The following is a 21670-nucleotide window of genomic DNA, read 5'->3' as shown; positions in this document are numbered from 1 at the left end:
AAGGAGTATCTGGTATTTGCTGCCTAGAAGGTGGTAGAGACCGGAACCATCACAGCATTTAAGTAGTATGCAAGCCAACCTTCCATACATTTACTCCATATATACTGCCTTGAAAATGCAGCCAAAATCAAAAACCCCTCCCACCATAGTTCTAATCTCTTCCAACCTCTTCCATCAGGCAGAAAATACAAAAGGTGAAACACATATAAAACAGGTTGAAGAACAGCTTCTTCCCTGCTGTTTTTTAACTTCTGAATGGACATCTCATATTTCAAATCTACAGTCATAGAATCATAGAGATGTACAGCATGGAAACAGATCCTTTGGTCTAAGTCATCCGCACCGACCAGATATCCTCACTTAATCTCTAGTCCCATTTGCCAGTACTTGGCCCAGATCCTTTCCAATTCGTATATCAATCTAGATGTCTCTTAAATGTTGGAATTGTACCAGCCTCCTCCATTTCCTCTGGCATCTTATTCCATACATGCACCAATCATGATTTGGTGCAAACTGCCCTGGTGTGAGTCCGGCTGCAGCGTTTAAACACTCAGCCCAGACTATCAAGTGGGGAGATGTCATGCGGCCTTGGGTACTTTTAAACGGAGGGCCATACTGCCCTTTCTTAAATTATAAAAATTAAGGGGGGGTGGGGTAGCACGCTGGCTCAGTGGTTAACACTACTGCCTCACAGCACTAGGGACCCGGGTTCGTTTCCAACCTCTGGTGGCTGTCTTGAGTGGAGTTTGCACCTTCTTCCCCGTGTCTGCGTGTGTTTCCTCCGTGTGTTACGGTTTCCTCTCGCAGTCCAAAGATGTGCAGGTCAGGTGAATTGGCCATGCTAAATTGCCCATAGTGTTCAGAGATGTATAGGTTAGGTTCGTTACTCTACAATTACCCCTGACTAATAGGGTATCTGAATGGGTCAGGATAGATTACTCTTCGGAGGGTCAATGTGGACTTGTTTGACTGAAGGGCCTGTTTTCATACAATAGGGATCCTATCAAACAATCAACCCTCTGTGTGAAAAAGTTGCCCCTAAGCTCCCTTTTAAATTCTTCTCCTCTCACCCTAAACTTATGCCTGCTCATTCTGGATTTCCCCCAGGTAAAAGACCTTGTCTATTTCCCTATTCATACACTTCATAATCTTATAAACCTCTAAAAGATCATCCCTCAGCCTCTGACACTGCAGGGAAAACAGCCCCAGCCTATTCAGCCTCTCCCTATAGTTCAAATCCCCTAACCCTGCCAAAACCCTTGTAAATCTTTCCTCAATCCTTTCAAGGTTCACAACATCCTAGGAGGGAGATCAAAATTGCACACAGTATTCCGAAGTGCCCGAAGCAACATCTTGTACAGCCGCAACTTAACCTCCCAACTCCTATACTCAGTGCTCTGACCAATAAAGGAAGGCATACTAAACTGTGTTGATCTTTCTTTGTGAACCTTTTTTGTAGCCATAACTTTGGGTGATTGAATAGTGCAAGGAATACAATGCTCTTTGTATGTTATGATCTGCCTGTGCTGCACACAAAACAAACTTTGCCATATGTACCCACGTGAAATAAATCAAATGAAAGATAAATATTTGTAACTTCACAGCATAAGGGCCAAGTGCTGGGAAGTGGGATTAGAGTCGTTTAAATGCTTGTTGTCCTGTATGGACCAAAGGCTGCCTTTTCATGGTCTAAATACTCTGACTAAATGTATTTACAAAAAGAACACTGACTAAAAATATTAGTGCCGTTTAATAAATCCATGTATTTTCTCTCTGAATCTCTGACCCAACCTAATTATTACACTTTGCAAGTTTTGCTGCAAGACATGACTATTAATTGTGCAAAAAGATCAGTTTCCATAAATGTGTGAATAACTATTTTGCAACTGCACACCACATAAGACAAATTGTCGAAATGGTGAGCTACCTTCTTTAACTACCATAGCCCAGCCGGTGTAGGCAGAGCCAGAATGCCATTAAGAAAGGAGTTTCAACATTTGTGGCACTGAAGGAACAGTAATATTTCCATGTCAGGATGATGACTGACTTGGAGAGAAATTTATAGATAGCGGGTTCCCATGTATCTGCTGCCCTTGTCCTTCTAGATGGTTGAGTTTGGAAGGTGCTATCCAAGGAACCTTGATGAATTTCAGCAGTGCATCTATAGACAGGGCATTACTGCTACGAAGTATCAGTGGTTGAGGGAGTGAATACTTCTGGATGTGGTGCCAATCAAGGGGGCTGCTTTGTCATGCTTCCTGAGTATTGTTGAAGTTCCACTCATCCAGGCAAAATGGGGAGTATTCCATCATACTCTTGTCTTCTGCCTTGTAGATGGTGAGCAGAATCACTGAAGTGTTATGCCACAGAAGGAAGTGATTTAGACTATTTTATTAAACAATACAGTTTACAGAACAATTAACTTTTATAGCTGTGAGAAACAGCAATTTTACAAGGGAGAGTAATGGCAAAGCCAAGCCCCAAACCCTGACATTCAACCAGTTTTCAGGGAAATGAGGACAAACCTCAAATCCCAAGTTATTTGGACTATTGTGCTTGCACTGGGTCATTAAACAAGTATAATTACCTAGTGCCAATTTCCTAGTTTCTCCCCATAGCCTTGCATTTAGAGTCATAGAGACGTACAGCATGGAAATAGTCCCTTCGGTCCAACCCGTCCATGCCGACCAGATATCCCAACCCAATCTAGTCCCATTTGCCAGCACTTGGCCCTCTAAACTCTTCCTATTCATATTCCCATCCAAATGCCTCTTAAATGTTGCAATTGTACCAGCCTCCACCAAATCCTCTGGCAGCTCATTCCATACACGTACCACCCTCTGCGTGAAAATGTTGTCCCTTAGGTCTCTTTTATATCTTTCCCCTCTCACCCTAAACCTATGCCCTCTAGATCTGGAATCCCCGACCCCAGGAAAAAGACTTTGTCTATTTACCCTATCCATGCCCCTCATAATTTTGTAAACCTCTATAAGGTCACCCCTCAGCCTCCGACACTCCAGGGAAAACAATCCCAGCCTGTTCATCCTCACCCTGTAGCTCAGATCCTCCAACCCTGGCAACATCCTTGTAACTCCTTTCTGAACCCTTTCAAGTTTCACAACATCTTTCTGATAGGAAGGAGACCAGAATTGCATGCAATATTCCAACATTGGCCTAACCAATGTCCTGTACAGCCGCAACATGACCTCCCAACCTCTATACTCAATACTCTGACCAGTAACAAGGAAAGCATACCAAGTGTCTTCCTCACTATCCTGTCTACCTGCGTCTCTACTTTCAAAGAGCTATGAACCTGCACTCCAAGGTCTCTTTGTTCAGCAATGCCCCTTAGGACCTTACCATTAAGTGTATAAGTCCTGCTAATATTTGATTTCCCAAAATGCAGCACCCTCGCATTTATATGAATGAATTAAACTCCATCTGCTACTTCTCAGCCCATTGGCTCATCTGGTCCAGATCCTGTTGTAACCTGAGGTAACCCTCTTCGCTGTCTACTACACCTCCAATTTTGGTGTCATCTGCAAACTTACTAACTGTACCTCTTATGCTCGCATCCAAATCATTTATGCAAATGACAAAAAGTAGAGGGCCCAGCACCGATCCTTGTGGTATCATTTGGATAATCACCCAATGTCCTCCTGAATGACTCAATTGAACTGCAGTCAGGTAAGTACAATTCATACATCCAACCCTCCCTGAATTGGCAAGATTTTCCTCACTTCATCCTTGCTTCTTTTGCAGATCACTTTAGATCTATGTCTTCTTGATATTCTTTTTACAAGTATGGATAGTTTCTCCCTATCTGCCTGTCCAACCCACTTGTTTCGAAAATATCTGGGCTGCGTTCTCTCAGAGGAGGAGATATAACTTCATCAATGTATGTTCATAACTGAAGTTCTTCAACTCTGGAACCAATCTTGTAAGCCATTCCAGCACATCACATCTTTCATACAAACCTGTGCTGTACGAATCTATGGCTACGTGGACCTAGGATTGTACACAATACTCAAACTAAGGTCTAACAAGTGTCTTATACAATTGCAGGCTTTGGGAGTGAGGGAGTCACTAAACTTCGACTTGCTCTTATTCAGCTTCTGGCCAATGATAACACCCAGGATGTTGATGAGGGCTAACTTGGTGATAGTAATGCCACTGAATGTCAAGATGCGATGATTAAATTATCCCTCTTGGAGACAGCCATTGCAAGGCAGTTGGGGTGTGTATGCTATTTGCCACTTGTCAGCGTAAGATATTATCCAAGCCTTGATGCATTTGGGCTGGAATGATTCAGCATCTGAATGAGTTGCGAATAGTGCTGAACGTTTGCTGACAGTTGCGTAATATCCCATAAGGACGACTCCTAAAGGTAAATAGTTCAGTTTGTTGTTTAACACGAGGTAGTTCATTTTTAATAAACTGATGGCCAATGCTAATGCTATGGGGATCTGGTGCCACATGCAGGACAGACGAGGTAAGGCTGCCAGTTTGTTTTTTTTCAACACAACCGATTGCAGATTTGAGAAGTGCTGAAGGAGCATTGGCGTGTGGGCTTGTCAATGCACAGCTGCCACTGTAGCACCACCTTAGGAGAAATCAGGAGGTAAGTTACTGGGCCAGAGAAAACAGCTTCTGAATGCTGAATGATAACCAAATCTTGGATACGATGTTTTAATTATCTGATGGCTTGTTTGAGTTGAAAGAGGTGAAGTTAAATATTTCAGAAAAGCCTAAATAATGCCAGTGGACGTGCGGTATGATTAGCAGAAAAAGTTGCGGGAAGGAGACGACTCAGCACGGGGAAGCTTCTCTAAATAGGCCGTTATGGGGCCTACTCTGGGATTATTATGGTTCCTGATATAGCCACGATTCAGGACAGATTCCATATTCCACCAACGTGCAGGCTGTTTGCCGAAGTCCTCCCATTGACTGAAGCACGAGGTTTCCCGCTGGATCCCGGACACGGCGAGTTCAGATGCCGCAGGCTGGAACTTAGCGCGGTCACTGCACTCTCCCAATGGGGCGATACCCTCACCCAATGCAATCCAGGAGCGGTGTTAATACTCACACCGTGTCTGTGTGGCTGATGTCTTCAGGCCGGACCACTGTTCCCGCTGAAGCGAGCAGTTCCCGCAGGCAGGACAGCCCAGCACTCAGAGTGAGAGTGTGGTGTCTGTGTGTAACTACCGCAGGGTTTCTGGGCTGAGCTGGACTGGACTGAGAGAAAAACGGCTCGATTCCCGCTGTACATCCAAATGTAGATATCTGCAAAACGGAACAATTCTGCCCTTAATTACTCAACAAATCCAAAAATCCCTCCCAAGGGACAGTGATGTCCTGGCTCCGTGAAAAAGGAGGGAGAAGCGCCAGTGTTAGCCGGAGGGACAATGTGAATATGCAGGTTTTGAGACAGATTGGTCCGCGATGTTTGAAAGTTAGATTACAGTTGAAATATTTACACAATTGAAGCTCCTGCCTAAAGCAGGAGAAAAAGTGAACGGTTCATCTTCAAACTCGAGGATTGAAGAGTAGAATTCTAGCAATACCTTTGAAACCGCGCCTTTAGCCTTTGTTTGCCGATTATAGTTTAGTTCAGGTGAGGGGGCCCTTGAGGGCGAATTCCAAGTTGCGTATACCAGCGGTAAACAGAAAAAGTTAAACTGACATAAATAACTATTGCTGCGCACACAAAATTGGTCGGGTGAAGTTTTTGTCGAGTCTGAGAACAGCGGAGGGAGAGGGGAAAAAATTGTCTCGACTTTAAATTATGTCCAGAGGTGTGTAGGTTGGGTGGCTTGGTCATGTTAAAAAATGCCCCAAAATATCAAGCGATGTGTATGCTAGGTGGGTTAGCCTTGGTAAATGCGGGAATAGCTTGGGGTATGCTCTTTGTAAGATCAGTGCAGACTCGATGGACCGAATGGCCGCTATCTGCACTGTAGAGATTCTATGATTCTGTTAAATAGCCTCTACAAGTCCCTGAAGGTTAAATTCTGGAAGTAAAATGTAAAGTCACCATAATCTGTAATGAGAGAAATGCTAGGAGAAGTTTACGCAGGGTCACTGTGCTTTAGGCAAGGGAAGTGATTGAGAAGGAGAGTCCTTCAAGAGTTGAGGCCTAGGGCAAATCAGTCATATTGAAAGGCGCAACAAGCTTGAGTGGCCGAATGGCTTAGTTCTGCTCGTATTTCTTCGGTTATGGCCAGATTATAAAACTGTGACTAGCCTTCACGTATCCACTATCAGTGACTAGCTCTGGTTTCAGAATATGCAGGATAAATGTCTGCCATTTTTAACCATTCTAAATCAAAAACAAAATCGATAGAAATTATATGAGCAGACACAGGAGGATATCTTGCACAAAATTACGTAAAAATCAAAGTATTGCAAATGCTTGAAATCCAAAACAAATACAGATGACAGAGAAACTCAGCTAGTCTGGCAGTATCTGTTGAGAGAAATAAATAAACAAACAATTGAAGTTGAATCTGATATGACTGCTCTTCAGGACTGGAGGGATCACACATTAACTTTGTGTAGATAAATTTTCCATCCCTCAGGAAAGCTCAGCTCAATACTGGGGTCACTAGACATTTAATACTTCACTGATTATCTTATTCTTTATCTATAAAGTTTATAGGATGTTAGTTTGATGCATTTTTAAATATCTGTTAGCTTTTCATCTTGCTAAAGCAAATTATTGTTGATTTTTGGAAATAAGACCCTAAGATCTGGGAGCAGAATTAAGCCATCGAGTCAATCTCAGCGGATATATTTCTTGAGCTCATTCTCCTACCTTCTCCCATAACTCCTGACCCCCTTAGAAATCAAGAATCTCTCTGTCTTAAATACACTCAATGACTTAGTTTCTGTGGCCCTCTATGTCAATTAATTCTACAGATTAATGACCTTCAGGCAGAAGAAGTTCCTCTTCATTTAGTTTGAAAGGGTTGTCTCTTCACCTTGAGAATATGGTCCTAGGTCTCTTCTACTGCAGGGAGTATCTTCTCTACATCTATCCAGGCCTCTCCAAAATAAGTTTCAACAAGATTCACCCTCTTCATCTAAGCTCCATTGTGTACAGATCCAGATGTTCAACTGCTCCTCATATGATAAGCATGCATTTCTGTGATCATTCTTGCAAACCATTCTTGCACTCTCTCCAATCACCAGCACATTTTTAAATATATGGGGCCCAAAACTGCTCACAGAATATTCCAGGTGTGGTGTGACTTGAGCCTTATACAGCATCAGCAGTATATCTCTGCTCTTCTATTCTGGAATTGGTAGGAAGAAACAAGCAGCAATGGGACACGAAAATTATATTTTTTAAAAAGTCTGGAGGCATAAATAGAAGTGTGGAACCATCATCCTCTATTTTTGTCTGGAAATAAAGTGGTTATAATCTGGAATTGTTGATCTCCGTGTCCCCCAACTTGTGTTGAACTAATGTAAGTGATATTAGTTCTAAAATAAAAATAAAACATAAATTGATCATAGAATCATACAGCACAGAAACTTGAACCTACCCACTAGACAGTCCATGAGAAACCAGCAGGTAGTGTCCAGAGGTCCTGCTCACCAGTTGGTTTTCCATTCTTGACTGTGGTGTGGCCAATGGATCCTTGGAGGAATGCAGCAAAAGCCAAGCTGTACTGGAGTGGAGGAAGAACAGTAGTACTGTTACAGGATTCTTTAGTTCCTGAAATAGACAGGTGTCTCTGTGCCTATCAGTGTGACTCTAGAATGGTTTGATGCATTCCTGATGATAACAGTTATGGCAAACGTGGTGCCACTGTTTAAGAAGACAAGCAAGGGAACTATAGACCAATGAGCCTGACCTCGGTGGTGGGCAAGTTGTTGGAGGGAATACTGAGGGACAGGATGTACATGTCTTTGGAAAGGCAGGGACTGATTCGGGATAGTCAACATGGCTTTGTGCGTGAGAAATCATGTCTCATAAACTTGATTGAGCTTTTTGAAGAAGTAACAAAGAAGATTGACAAGGGCAGAGCAGTAGATGTGATCTATACGGACTTCAGTAAGGCATTCAACAAGGTTCCCCATGGGAGAGTGATTAGCAAGGTTAGATCTCATGGAATACAGGGAGAACTAGCCATTAGGATACAGAACTGGCTCAAAGGTAGAAGACAGAGGGTGGTGGTGGAGGGTTGTTTTTCAGACTGGAGGCTTGTGACCAGTGGAGTGCCACAAGGATCGGTGCTGGGCCCTCTACTTTTTGTCATTTACATAAATGATTTGGATGCGAGCATAAGAGGTACAGTTAGTAAGTTTGCAGATGACACCAAAATTGGAGGTGTCGTGGACACTGAAGAGGGTTACCTCAGATTACAACAGGATCTGGACCAGATGGGCCAATGGGCTGAGAAGTGGCAGATGGAGTTTAATTCAGATAAATTCGAGATGCTGCATTTTGGGAAGGCAAATCTTAGCAGGATTTATACACTTAATGGTAAGGTCCTAGGGAGTGTTGCTGAACAAAGAGACCTTGGAGTGCAGGTTCATAGCTCCTTGAAAGTGGAATCGCAGGTAGATAGGATAGTGAAGAAGGCGTTTGGTATGCTTTCCTTTATTGGTCAGAGTATTGAATACAGGAGTTGGGAGGTCATGTTGCGGCTGTACAGGACATTGGTTAGGCCACTGTTGGAATATTGTGTGCAATTCTGGTCTCCTTCCTATCGGAAAGATGTTGTGAAATTTGAAAGGGTTCAGAAAAGATTTACAAGGATGTTGCCAGGGTTGGAGGATCTGAGCTACAGGGAGAGGCTGAACAGGCTGGGTTGTTTTCCCTGGAGTGTCGGAGGCTGAGGGGTGACCTTAGAGGTTTACAAAATTATGAGGGGCATGGATAGGATAAATAGACAAAAGTCTTTTCCCTGGGGACGGGGAGTCCAGAATAGAGGGCAAAGGTTTAGGGTGAGAGGGGAAAGATATAAAAAAGACCTAAGGGGCGACCTTTCACGCAGAGGGTGGTACGTGTATGGAATGAGCTGCTAGAGGATGTGGTGGAGGCTGGTACAATTGAAACATTTAAGAGGCATTTGGATGGGTATATGAATAGGAAGGGTTTAGAGGGATATGAGCCGGGCGCTGGCAGGTGGGACTAGATTGGGTTGGGATATCTGGTCAGCATGGATGTGTTGGACCGAAGGGTCTATTTCCATGCTATACATCTCTATGACTCTATGTCACAGAAAAGCTGCAGGACATTGTTCACCCTCCCTCAGAACAGCCAGAGTTCATAGTACTAACATACATTGATACTAAATGACTAGGTGGGAAGGATAAGGTGATCCTGCAATTTAATTTAGGAAATTAGCAAGCAGAACCTGTGAAGTAGTACTCTCCAGATTACTCCCAGTACCACTTATAAATGAGTTCAGAATTAGGAAGATATGGCAGATAAATAAATGGCTGGAAAAGTGCAAGATGGAGAGCTTTAGATTCCTGGAACACAGGGTCTAGCTCTGGGGGAAGGTGGCACATGTAGAAGCTGGACAGGCAGACACAGCGAACGACACACGGGCAGAGTGAATACTCTGCTGGTATTGTTGAAGAAGATTTAAGTTCACTCTGCTGTGGCTTGCGAGCCAGCAGAGAATATTAAAACATGATATTAAAAAAAGGTGCAGGCATGCTGGGAAAGGCAGATAACATTATGAAATGTGGATGTAGGTTTACTTGCTGAGTTAGAAGGTTCATTTCCAGATGTTTCGTCACCTACTAGGTAACATCTTCAGTGGGCCTCAGGGTGAAACACTGCTGATAGTTCCTGCTTTCTATTTATATATTTGGGTTTCTTTGGGTTTTCAAAACTCCCTAATATTATGTGAGATTGGTAAATTAATAAGTGGAGTCAGTAGTGGAGAAAGTAATTAAGTCTAAAAATTAGGGATACACTTCAATGTATGCGAATGCATAGAGTCTCATTCATAAGATTGATGAGTTACAGGTATGTATTGCTTTCTGTGATTATGATGTGGTGGTGGTAACACAGACCTGGTCGAACAGAGGGTAGATCTGAGTTTTAAATATTTCTAGTCACAAGGTGTTCAGAAATGCTATAAAAGACAGAAAAGGAGAAAGGGTAGCGATTGTGGTATATGAGTTTGATAAAAGGATGTTTTAGAGGGTTCAAGGACAGAATTGCTTTGACTAGAGTTAAGGAATAAAAATGGTGCAGTTATATTGCTCAGGATAATATATAGACCAATAGATAGTAGGAAGGATGTGGAGAAACAAAACGTGCAAGCAAAGTATAGTGAGGTCTAACCAGTATAGTTATATTCGGCACTTTAATTACCTGGATGTCAACGCCATAGTGGTAGATTAGAGGAACAGTGAAGGACAAGCATTCCTTGTTTATATTCAGGACAGTGTCCTACAGGAGTATGTATTCAATCTTAACAAGAGGTTATTGCTTGACTTGGTTCTTGGGAATGAGGTTGGACAAGTGGATCAAGTGACAATTGGGGAGTATTTAGGAATGGGTGATTATTGTAGCATAATAGTTTAGGATAGAGAAAAAGATTATATAGGTCAGTGAAGAGTTTGGATGAGAATGGAGTTTTGTTGGATAGACTGAAACTAAATTGGAAGAAAAATAGTGGTTCAATAATGAGTGACTTTCAAAGAGGTAATGGCTTGGTCACATACACTCGCAAAGGGGAACATTGAACAAAATTCCAGTTTTCCATGTTTAATAAATAAGAGAGAAAGTCAGTCAAAGAAACTAAGTGCCTAATGGTAAGTAAATGTTAGTAAATGCAGTTGAGAACCAAGCTAAATATGGAGGGTGTAGAAGGGAGGCAAGACAGCAAATGAGAAACAAGGAGGGATTATAAAAAATGACTGGCAGTTAATATAAAGAGGAATCCCAATGTCTTTTATAACACACCTACAGTAAAACAAGTGATTTAAAAAAAAGTAGGGCTAATTAAGCACCAAGAGAGAGGATTTATACTTAGATGCAGAGGTATGGTTAAAGGCATTGAAATTAATATTGTGCATCTGTCTTTATCTATGAGGCTGATGTTTAACAGGCCTTGGTAATAGTGGAGGGAACTCAGTCACAAGCAAGAGTTAAAATTGATAAGGAGGCAGTATTAGACAAGTTGCCTGTACTTAAGTCTAATAAGACAAGGGGATACTGAAGAAGAGTGAGTGTGGAAATTAGAGGCATTGGCAATTATCTTTCAATCTTCTCTGGATTGGGACTTTGGGCTAGAGGGTTGTAGAATTGCAACTATTCCTCCTTTTATCAAAAAGCTCATCAACTCAGCAGTTAGAATTCTAAAAATTAACAACCCTCTCAGTAAAAATAAAAATTCTCTTCTCAGTGGCATTCCCCTTAATTTTAAGATTGTGTCCCCTGGTTCTAGGCATCCAAACCTGTTTCTAACCTGTCTATTCCTTTAAGTATTTCCCAATTTTTCATGAAATCATCTCTCTGTCTTTCAAACTCGAGAGAATACAGCCCAGTTTGCCCAATGTCTCTTCATTGGGTACTCCTGCCATCCTGGGGACCTTGGTGTACTGCCATTATGACAATATCTTTCCAGACTTAAGGAGACTAAAAATACACACAGTACTCCAGGTATGATGTAACCAAACATTTGTGTACAATTGAAGCAAGACTTCACTATTCCTCTCCTCAAATTCTCTTGCAATAAAAGCCTAATATCCCATTTGCCTTCCTAATAGCTTGCTGAACCTACATGTTAGGCTTTAGTGACATATTAGCAAGGACACCTAGATCGTTGTACATCTACACTTCCCAATTGCTAACCATTTAAAATAAATACTCTACACACCTGTTTTTCTTACAAAAGTGGACAACTTAATCTTTATAATCCATATTAAGTTCCATCTAACATGTCCTTGCTTATTCACTAACCTTGTCCAAATCCTCCTGAAGCCACTTTATATCTTCTTTGCACATCACTGCTTAGCTTTATATCATCCACAATTTTAAAGTCTTACACTTGGTTTCCACATCAAAGTCACTGATATATAGTGAGCAGCTTGGACCCAACTATTGATCTTTGCTGTACTGCACAAGTCATAGCATTTATTCCTACTGTTAGCTAAGCATCAATGCATGCCATTGTATTACCTCCTCCTACCCCTAGTGATTTAGTTTTTCTAACTCAATTCCTGTTAGTTCAGAAGACTTCCAGAACTTTACAAAAATTTAAATATGCTACCACTGTAAGCTTTACTTCAATTTTGTTAGTTGTGTCTTCAAAAAACTCCAATAATCTTAAACACAATTTCACATTTGCAAATCCATGCTGACCAGTCAGATCACTAATTAACCAGATTTGTCCATTCTTTAAAATGGACTCTAGCATTCTCCCAACTCTAATGCAAAATTAACAGTCACATAGTTTATGTTTCTCTCTCTCTCACTCCCTTCTTAAATAGTGGGATGAAATTTGCTGCTTCTAATCCATAGGAATCATTGAGAATTGATAGAATGTTTGAAAACAAGTACAAGTGCATTTATTATTTATATACTCATTTCTTTCAGAATGATTGAAATGAAAACTCAGCTCCTGGGGATTTATCAACCCTGTTTATTTCCCCAGCACAGTCTTCTTGCACAAGTAAATTTTCTTTAACTTCTCATTCTCCCTAACCACTTGGATTTCTGGTTCTAGAGATTTCTGATATCTTCCTCAGTGAAAAACAAAGTCATCTTCTAGCTTCTCTGCCACTTCTCTAATCCCTATGATAAATGTTTCAATTCTGCCTGTAATGGACCTATATTTGTTTAGACAAAATGAACCAAAATTGTTGTACACTGTTTTTTTTTAATTGAACTTAAAGTAAAACACTGTACAAAATAATCAAGGATAAATCAGTGGTATAATGATCCAAAAGAGAGATTACACAGAACTAGAAAATGGAAGTCAGTTGAAGTGGAAAGACTACTGAATGCTAAGTTTCATGCCGAATTTTGATTAAGGTTCCTGTGAGCACTGAGATGTCCTCTTCTATTAAATACAAATTGTTGATGTTGTTTGACTTGCAACCACCTTTAATGGTTAACCAATTCATTCTGGTACCATGGCTCAACTGTTCATTTTGTGTATGCATTGTGTATGCATTTGCTGTTTCTCTTGTCAGGATTCATTCCCGGTCTACTAAAATACTGGACTTAGCACTTCACTGTAAATTTTCAAACTGGACACAATGAACCTTACTAATCTTTTCAAGTTTCAGCTGTAAAAATGTGAATAATTCAAAGTGAACAACATATGACTGAAGTTTTACATTTTAACAACTCCTCCACACCTATCCTGTAGCTCATTGGTACGCAAATGGTTTTGGTTGGTGGAATTAAATATCATAGACACCACCTCCCCAACATCTAAATTATAGAATTTCAAAATATGATGCAAAAATGATGTTTTTAAACAGTGTTTAATTAAGTTTTCAAGAATATTTAGAATAGCAAGTTGAATATTTCAATGATATTTACAGTGATGGCACATCAAATAATTCCAGGACAAAAGATTAATTTATTTTCCAAGAGTGTACTTGAAGCCATAAAAAGCTTTTAACAGGGGATTCAAGATGGTGGCGACACAGTAGGTCTGCTTTGCTGAGCTCTGCACCAGACCCCAGACTGGGGCACTCACCTTCCCTTCACTGTCCAATTTGTTGAAAATAGCTATTTCATGACTGTTGGAACTACTTAGCACCAGTTCTGAACAGTTTGGTACAGTTTAAAAGATGATTAAGGGGAAAGGAGCATGGGGCTTGCATCAGGCAGGGACCCCCTTCCCCCCCACAGCAATGGATGCACCTGTGGCCATGGCGTCGGTCTCCGCGGCTGCCCCAGAGGACTCACCTAAGAGCAGAGCCTGATCTCACAAACCTCCAAGAGAAGGTCGACTTGTCAATGGAAGAGACCTGGACCAGGCTTGAATTGATCTTGGTCGTGCTGCAAAGGTATGACCTGGAGATCCAGCGTCAGGGAGGGGGATGCAGAGCAACAGGACGCAGCTTCCGAGACTGCAGCCAAATCCTCAAGAGAGCTAGGTTTAGGCCCTGGAACATTGAGAGCCTTGGAGGAGCAGGTCAATGGCCTTGAAAATCGAGGTTTTTTGAAGAACATCCAGTTGCTGGGTCTTCCCGAACGGGAGGAAGAAGGCCAGCTTGTCAGCTTTCTGGAGCAATGGCTCCCACAGTTTCTAAGGCTAGAGGTCAAGGTAGGCCGGCTGTGGGTCGAGCAGGCCCACTGGGTCGCAGTGCACAGGCCTGGCTCGGACCAGTGCCCCCACCTGGCCCTACTGCAACTGCTGCATTATAGAGACTATCAGATTATGCTAGAAGCCTCGAGAGCACTGGGGAAGGATCCCCAGGCTATGGTCTATAAAGGATCATGAATCGTGCTTTTTTAGGACTTTTCCTGGTTGTGATTCGCCTTTGATGAGGTAAATGCCGAGGGACCTGAATATCCAGTACTCTATTAGATATCCGGCAATACTGCGTTTCAGCCACAGAGGGTCCATGTTCAACATTGATTCACCGGAAAAGACAAAGGATGTCTCGACTGCTCTAAAATAGATTGATTGGCCTGAATTATATGGACAATTATTCTATTCTGCCCTCTTTCTCCTCTAATTTGCCTGGTTTACTTGGTTGTCAGGGGGTGATCTTGATTTTCCTTTTAATATGTTGGGGTCATAATTATCTCTGTTCCTTTTTTTTCGTCCCTTCTCTCTTTTCCCCTCCCCGTCCCAATATAACTGTCCTGGAGGTAGGGTCAGGCAGGTATAAAATTACCCTCTACGCAGATGACATCCTTCTCTTTTTAACCAATCCAATGGCATCTGTGCCCCGCTTAATACAAGTGATTAATCTATTTGGTTTGTGTTCAGGATATAAAATTAATTTCATGAAATTAGATGCCATGCCTGTGAGGGGTCTTACTATTATATCCAGCTTTGAGGATGGAACCCGTTACCCCTCCCGGTAGTCACAGGGAGGTTTTCGGTATGAAGGCATTTTTATTACCCCAGTTTTTGATCAATTATATAAAGCCACTTATGAGCAGCTGCTAGAGAAAATAAGGCAGGACCTTCAGAGTTGGGAAGGTCTTCTGATATCTTGGTTGGGCAGGATAGCTCTGGTTACAATGAATGTTCTTCCTCGCTTATTACAGTCCCACGAGAATACTCCCTTTGCTGCCAAGGCAAGCACTGCACAGCCTTTACAGCTGGCTTGGATCTTTTATTTGGCATCATAGGCGGCCTCTTATTAAGTTGAATAAATTGTAGCTTCCACAAGAAAGAGGGGATCTAGATTTTCCGGACTTTAGGAAGTACCAATTGAGTTCCTTGTTATCCTATGTGGGTGAATGGGCCTGGCGCGATCCGCGATCAGTTTGGCTTGATGTTGAATCCTTCCAGACAAAATGCCCCTCGTTAATGTGTTGTTTATGGACAAGGTGGGAACTGTTACTGCAAAAACCTGATTGTCCTAAACACAGTTAAAGCATGGAAAGGGCAATTTACAATAGTGGGAATATCAGGATTCCAGCTGGGTTTGATGGACTCTGGCTTTAAGCTCTAAGAATCCAGAGGAATCTATTTGGGAGATCTATTTGATGGGGAGGTCATGATGTCTTTTGAACAGCTGAGTCGAGCTACTGAGGAAGGATCTCTTTCGTTAATTCCAGTTTAGAGACTTTGTACAAAAAAAGACTACATTGATGGTTAATCTTTACAAATCAGACATGGAGAGGAGAGTGCTCCGGCCTACGGGTGCCCTCTCGGTTAGCACTCTCTATCACTTGTTAGATAGTAATGTTTCGAAGGACAGTGAACTGCTATATAAAATCTGGACTCAAGAATTAGGGGTGGAAATCTCCTCAGAGATGTGGGAGGATATCTGAGAAAATGTTAGGAAGATCTCAATTTGTAATAGGACCCAGGCTATTCAACTGAAGGTACTCCATGCTCACCTGGCACCAGAACAGCTTGCAAAGTTCAAGACAGGAGTGTTCTCAATATGCCCCAAGTGCAAAATGGAGGTTGGTACTCTTACTCACTGCTTGTGGTCATGCCACAAAATCCGCAGGTGTTAGGATAACATAGTGAGTGCTTTGGTAAAGGTTTTGGGAACTGAGGTTAGCTTGGATCCGGTATCCCTCCTTTTGGGTTGCAGGACTCTTGAGTTGGCGTAGGATAGTCATGGAACACATACCTCTGGACTTCCTTACAAGTATGGTGCATCAGAAAACAGAATTGTTTCACAGAACATGGCTGCCCTTTTTGAATTATAATGATGTAGATACATCGGCTATATTACTCAGGGCCTTTGTATAGCCGTGAGGATTGTGTCTGTCGGTTTGGGGGCCCCTGGGAGGAAGAATCCCGGACAAATACATGTCTACTCACTATTGCTCCCAGTGGTGGGGAGCTACGATGAGATTGTGCTGAGTGCAGTAATTTAATTGAATATCATTTAAGTTACCTTGTTATAACCTGATTTAATTTTATTTTGTCTATTTATTTTTTTCTTCTTTCTCTTTGGTTATTTGTTGAACTGTAGTTTTTATAGGGTTTTTTGTGTTTCTGTAGTCTGTGGAGTAGAGTAGTAGTTTGTTTTCTATTATTGCTATTATATTATAAAGTTGTCATACTATTTTGTATTGGTTTTTTAATTTTGTGGAAAACCTAAAATCTTTTATTCAATAAAATATTTATATAAAAACTTTTTTAAAAAAGAATATAAGTCCTCAAATTCTGGTACATTCTAACAACTGCTGATAATGTAATCATAGATTATGTCAATGGTGCATTTACAATCAACTCAAATCACATTTAGTCAAATTTTTGAAGAAATTGGTTTAAGTACAGTGTTCCAATTCAGGAAATCCTTGAGACTGAGATCATACTAGATTTTGGATTTGCAGGTTTTTAAGGGAAAAAAATACTGATAGGAGATAAATGAATGGAAATGAATAGGTTTTTCTGTACGAAAATGAGGATATGTAAGAATGAAGTAATGCTTGAAAATATTTAATTTTTCTTTCTTGCATTACTGAGCGAGGATCTGGCAGATTGATCCTACGTGAACTCCATTTGACTCAAAATGTGCAAGATTAAAAACAGATTTATGAAGCAGATGACTAATCTGGTGCATTACCGTGCAAATGCAGTATTCAGCCAAGTTTCCTCACCAAGTCACTTTACTTACTTACTCAACAATTAAAATTGAGACATGGCAGCTAATAAAATTGTTACATGTACAGTACTTAAGTACAGGAGTACAGTGGAAAGTTTTACAATGTTGCACTTAAGATGGCGCCATGAGAAGCAAGTACCTCGGCATTGTGCGAAAGAAGAATTAAACACAAAAGTTCAGGTTGTAAATTTGCTCACTGAGCTGGCAGGTCTGTTTCAGACATTTTGTCGCCATGCTAGGTAACATCATCAGTGAGCCTCTAGTGAAGTGCTGGTATTCTGTCTTACTTCCTATTTGTGTCTTGGTCTCTTAAGGTGAGTGATATCATTTCCAGTTCTTTTCTTCAGTGTTGGTAAATGGGGTCTAAATCAATGTGTTTATTGATGGAGTTCCGGTTTGAATGCCAGGCCTCTAGGAATTCCCATGTGTGTTCCCGTTTAGCCTATCCTAGGATAGATGTGTTGTCCCAGTCGAAGTGGTGTCCTTCTTTGTCAGTATGTAAGGATACTAGTGATAGTGGGTGGCTAGTTGGTGCTCATGTATCCTGGTGGCCAGTTTTCTGCCTGTTTGTCAGATGTAGTGTTTGTTACGGTCCTTGCAGGGTATTTTGTAAATGATATTCATTTTGCTGGTTGTTGGTATAGGGTCCCTTTTAGGTTCATCAGTGGCTGTTTCAGTGTGTTGATAGGTTTTTGGGCTACCATGATGCTTAAGGGGTCATAGTAGCTTGGTAGACATCCTGAACCTCAACGTGAGTTACAAATCTTCTCAAAAATCGCAAAAAGAAAAATAATTGTATTACTTTCAAGAAATACGGTATAGTTAAAAGGATAGTCACTACAGTCATATAAACGAATTACAAATAAACATTACATTGCAGTAGCTGAGGACAGGGGCTTCCACACGTGATCTGATTGTCCGTGCCAGACCCCAGTTCAACAACCAGTCTGCTCCACACTGGCTCTTATCTCCTCCAAGTTAAGTTTTCTCTGGGACTTGATTCCCTGCACCAGCCAATGCTCCAGGACTCTCTTCCCCTCGCCTGGCCTCCATCTGGGACTGCTTCCCCTCACCTGGCCTCCGCTCCAGAATTTGCCTCTGGGCCTCACTAGCTCCTCCATTCCCCTCTAGGTAAGTTGAAGTCATTAGTTGAACAAAAAAAGCAGGAAGGAGGGAAAAGAAAGGAAAAAAGAAGAGGCGGAGGAGAGGTGCTCCGGCTGGAACATCTTACTCTGTTGACATCTTGCAGGAGATTGTCTGGTTTTAGGCATTGCCAGGTTTTTGGATAACTGAATTTAAAACACTAAGCTGCATTAAGAGCACTCTCTCCTTCTTAGATATTTAACAATTCAAAGCAAGTAACTATTTTAAATATTAAAAACTTACCATGAATGACTTCATCTCCCTTTAATTGTATTAGAGAGCTTGCTTTTATTCTGTCAAGGGATACAACATTACTGGGTGAGACAGAATTTATTGTCCATCCCCAAGTGTTCTTGAGAGCATATACACAAACTTACAATTACAAACAGGCCATTCAATAAGGTCTGAAATGTAAACCTCAAATCCATATTTCTGCTAACGCCCAATAACCTTTCACTCTTTTGCTTAGCAAAAATCTATCTACTTCTGTCTTAAACATAGTCAAGCATTCACCTTTTCAGAAAGGGTTCCAAAGATTCGTGATTTGAGAAAACAAAATGCACCACATCTGTTTCAAATCGCGAAACTAGATTTTAAAATAACAACCCCAACTTTAGATTCTCCCACAAGCGATAACATCCTCTCCACACCTACTTTGTGAAGACCCTTCAGGATCTTGTGTTTCAAAACCTAATAGTGAGCTACTACTTTGAACTGCTACAGACCATGTAGTATAGGTACACTCTCAATGCTGTTAGGAAGGGAGCTCCAGGATTTAAAGAATGGCTAGTTGTAACTTGCAGGATGGGGGGGCTTGCAGGAGATGATGGTGGTTATTTGTCTGCTTCCCTTTTCCTTCTATTTGGTCAAGGCTGTGGGTTTGGAAGGTGCTATCAGGAGTCCCTGGGTAAGTTGCTGCAGTGCACATTCTCAATGGTATACATTGGTGCCTCTGCGCATTGGTGGTGAAGGGAGTGACTGAATGTTGAAGGTAGTAAATAGGTTGAAAATATTTGTCTAGAGAGTGATGAAAGATAATCCTTAGCACAGCTCATGTGACCAGGGTGATCTAGTAGATTTGATATCACCTTTTTTGTGGTAGCGATCTACAGGGACTACTTGATCTTATGTTTGAGGCAAAAGCACCTAGCAAGCTTATGAAGAAAAGCTCTTGTTTTAACAAGTTGTAGATTATTGCATGAGATCATCTGAGTTACATTTGCATGATATAGACATAATTATTGAAGATGGAGATCTTGATGATGATAGGTCTATTTCCTCAGGAAGAAATCTAAAGTTGTTTCCCGCTGAATGTGTGACATCACATTACGTACTACCCAATGCACTCAGTATTAATCTTTTCAGACTCTTTACAATATCTCCTTAATCCCCACCTAGTATCATCAACATATTACCTACACAGAATGTATTAACTCCTCTGCCAAATTTTTGAAGGCAGTCTGGAGGTGGCACTGTTCTCTCAGAATATGTTCTCTTCCAGTTTGGAAGATTGCTATGTCTCAATGTTGAGGATTATTGACTCTAATTCTGTTTATGACAGAACAAGGTCCAAGCCGTTTAAAACTTTTAAAGCCTTTTCTCTCTTTGGAATTTCTTTACTAACAGTAGTTCCTGCTGAAAACAGGCATTGCTCTATTGGAGATCATTAATCAAGTGAATTTCCTTCAGAGGTCAGATATCCTGTTGAAGCTCTTTTTTTTAACTAAGAATGGTATCTTAGTTCTTAAGAACAGGGTTTTTTTTCCCTTAATAGTATCCTGGATCTCTGAGCTAGGAAATTTCTTCTTCAATAGCTGTCCTGTATTATTGGACATTGTTTGTCCCATTCAGTGGTGACGTCATTGGAGTTGTGAGCACCATATCCTCAATTTGTTTATTCTCAATGTACCAGCAAATCTGTGTTGAAATGTGTAGACCCTTTACTTTAAACGTGTTCATAGAATACACACATACACGCACACACTCACTCTCACACACACACACACACACACACCATATATTTCACATTCATTCATTCAGTGCATTCATGAAAGCTATGTATTCAGTCATACAACTTAAGGTTCTCTGCTGAACGAAGATTATCCCAAAAAGAATAATCTTTTCTTGTTTGGCAAGATAAGGAAATAATTTCCTTTAACTTGAGTTTTCTCAGCATCTCATCAGGCTGTAATCTGTCACCATTACCTGTATTGCAGAAGAAATCCTCAACTAATGTAATACATTTAACTCTAAGAGAGGTGTACAGCTCAGTGCATTCTCATTATGTCATAAACTTTGATTATTGTCTGACATTCTCTTCAGTGTTAATAAGAATGGAAAACATTCTGCCAACCCTTTATCGGTGTTGGTTATAAAACAGATTTCTTATACCCACCACTGAATCACAATGGATTGTCTTTTTTGGTTTTCCCACAATTCTAAGAAATCCTACAAGAAAACTTTCCAGCAGTTGTTGCTTGACTGGATGTTCAGTAGCGAGACTTTCCGAGAACAGCCAGTCAAGGAAAAACAGACCAATGGACAGTTTGTCAAAGATGGTGTTCCATGAATAGTGTCTTCTTAAAATATAATTTAGTTCCTACCAATTGAAGATACAGGTCAAAATATGCTCAGTAGTGAGAATTCTTGATTGTGAAATACATCCAAGTTCTTGGCTGTCTGTCACTCTTTGTGGTGTAGAGTTGCTGTCAAAAATGCTTAATTCTAAGTGTTGTATCTCCTGGGCTATATATCCTACTGTACTGGCTGTAAACTATGTTTCTACAACTGTTGTACACTCAGTAGTGATATTCACCCTGATAAAATTAATGAGTTAAGTATTCTCTTTCCAAAAAGGAATGGCTGGATTACGTTTCCACAAGGAATATAGAGTCATACAGATGTACAGCACGGAAACCGATCCTTCCATCTAACTCATCCATGCTGACCGGATATCTTAACCTAATCTAGTCCCATTTGCCAGCACTTGACCCATATCCCTCTAAACCCTTCCTATTCATTTACCTTTCCAGATGCCTTTTAAATGCTGTAATTGTACCAGCCTCCACCACTTCTTCTGGCAGTTCATTTCATACACACATCACTTACACACATCACTCTCTTATGTGAAAACGTTGCCCATAAGGTCCCTTTTAATTTTTTCTCCTCTCCCCCTAAACCTATGTCCTCTAGTTTTGGACTCCCCGACCCCAGGGAAAACACCTTGTCTATTTACCCTATCCATGCCTCTCACAATTTTATAAATCTCTTTAAGGTCACCCCTCAG

At 41.1% G+C, this 21670-nt stretch overlaps 1 protein-coding gene across 2 annotated transcripts in view; it reads left to right on the top strand.

Moving 5' to 3' along the window:
- The window catches only part of LOC140465041 (probable 2-ketogluconate reductase), an 89858-nt gene that overhangs the window by 31721 nt on the left and 36467 nt on the right, over window positions 1–21670 (top strand). Inside the window, exon 1 of one of the 2 annotated variants that reach the window (XM_072560862.1) lies at window positions 4535–4621. The exons of the other annotated variant lie outside the window; for it this stretch is intronic. The gene's annotated coding sequence lies outside the window, so the exon portion shown is untranslated. Of the gene's footprint in view, window positions 1–4534; window positions 4622–21670 lie in introns of those variants that run through there. 2 annotated transcript variants of the gene reach the window in all.

This window comes from Chiloscyllium punctatum, chromosome 41 (genome assembly GCF_047496795.1).
Source record: "Chiloscyllium punctatum isolate Juve2018m chromosome 41, sChiPun1.3, whole genome shotgun sequence".
NCBI classification, from domain to species: Eukaryota; Metazoa; Chordata; class Chondrichthyes; order Orectolobiformes; family Hemiscylliidae; genus Chiloscyllium; species Chiloscyllium punctatum.
Note: the sequence above shows the minus strand (reverse complement) of the source record. Positions and strands in the feature narration are given on the sequence as shown.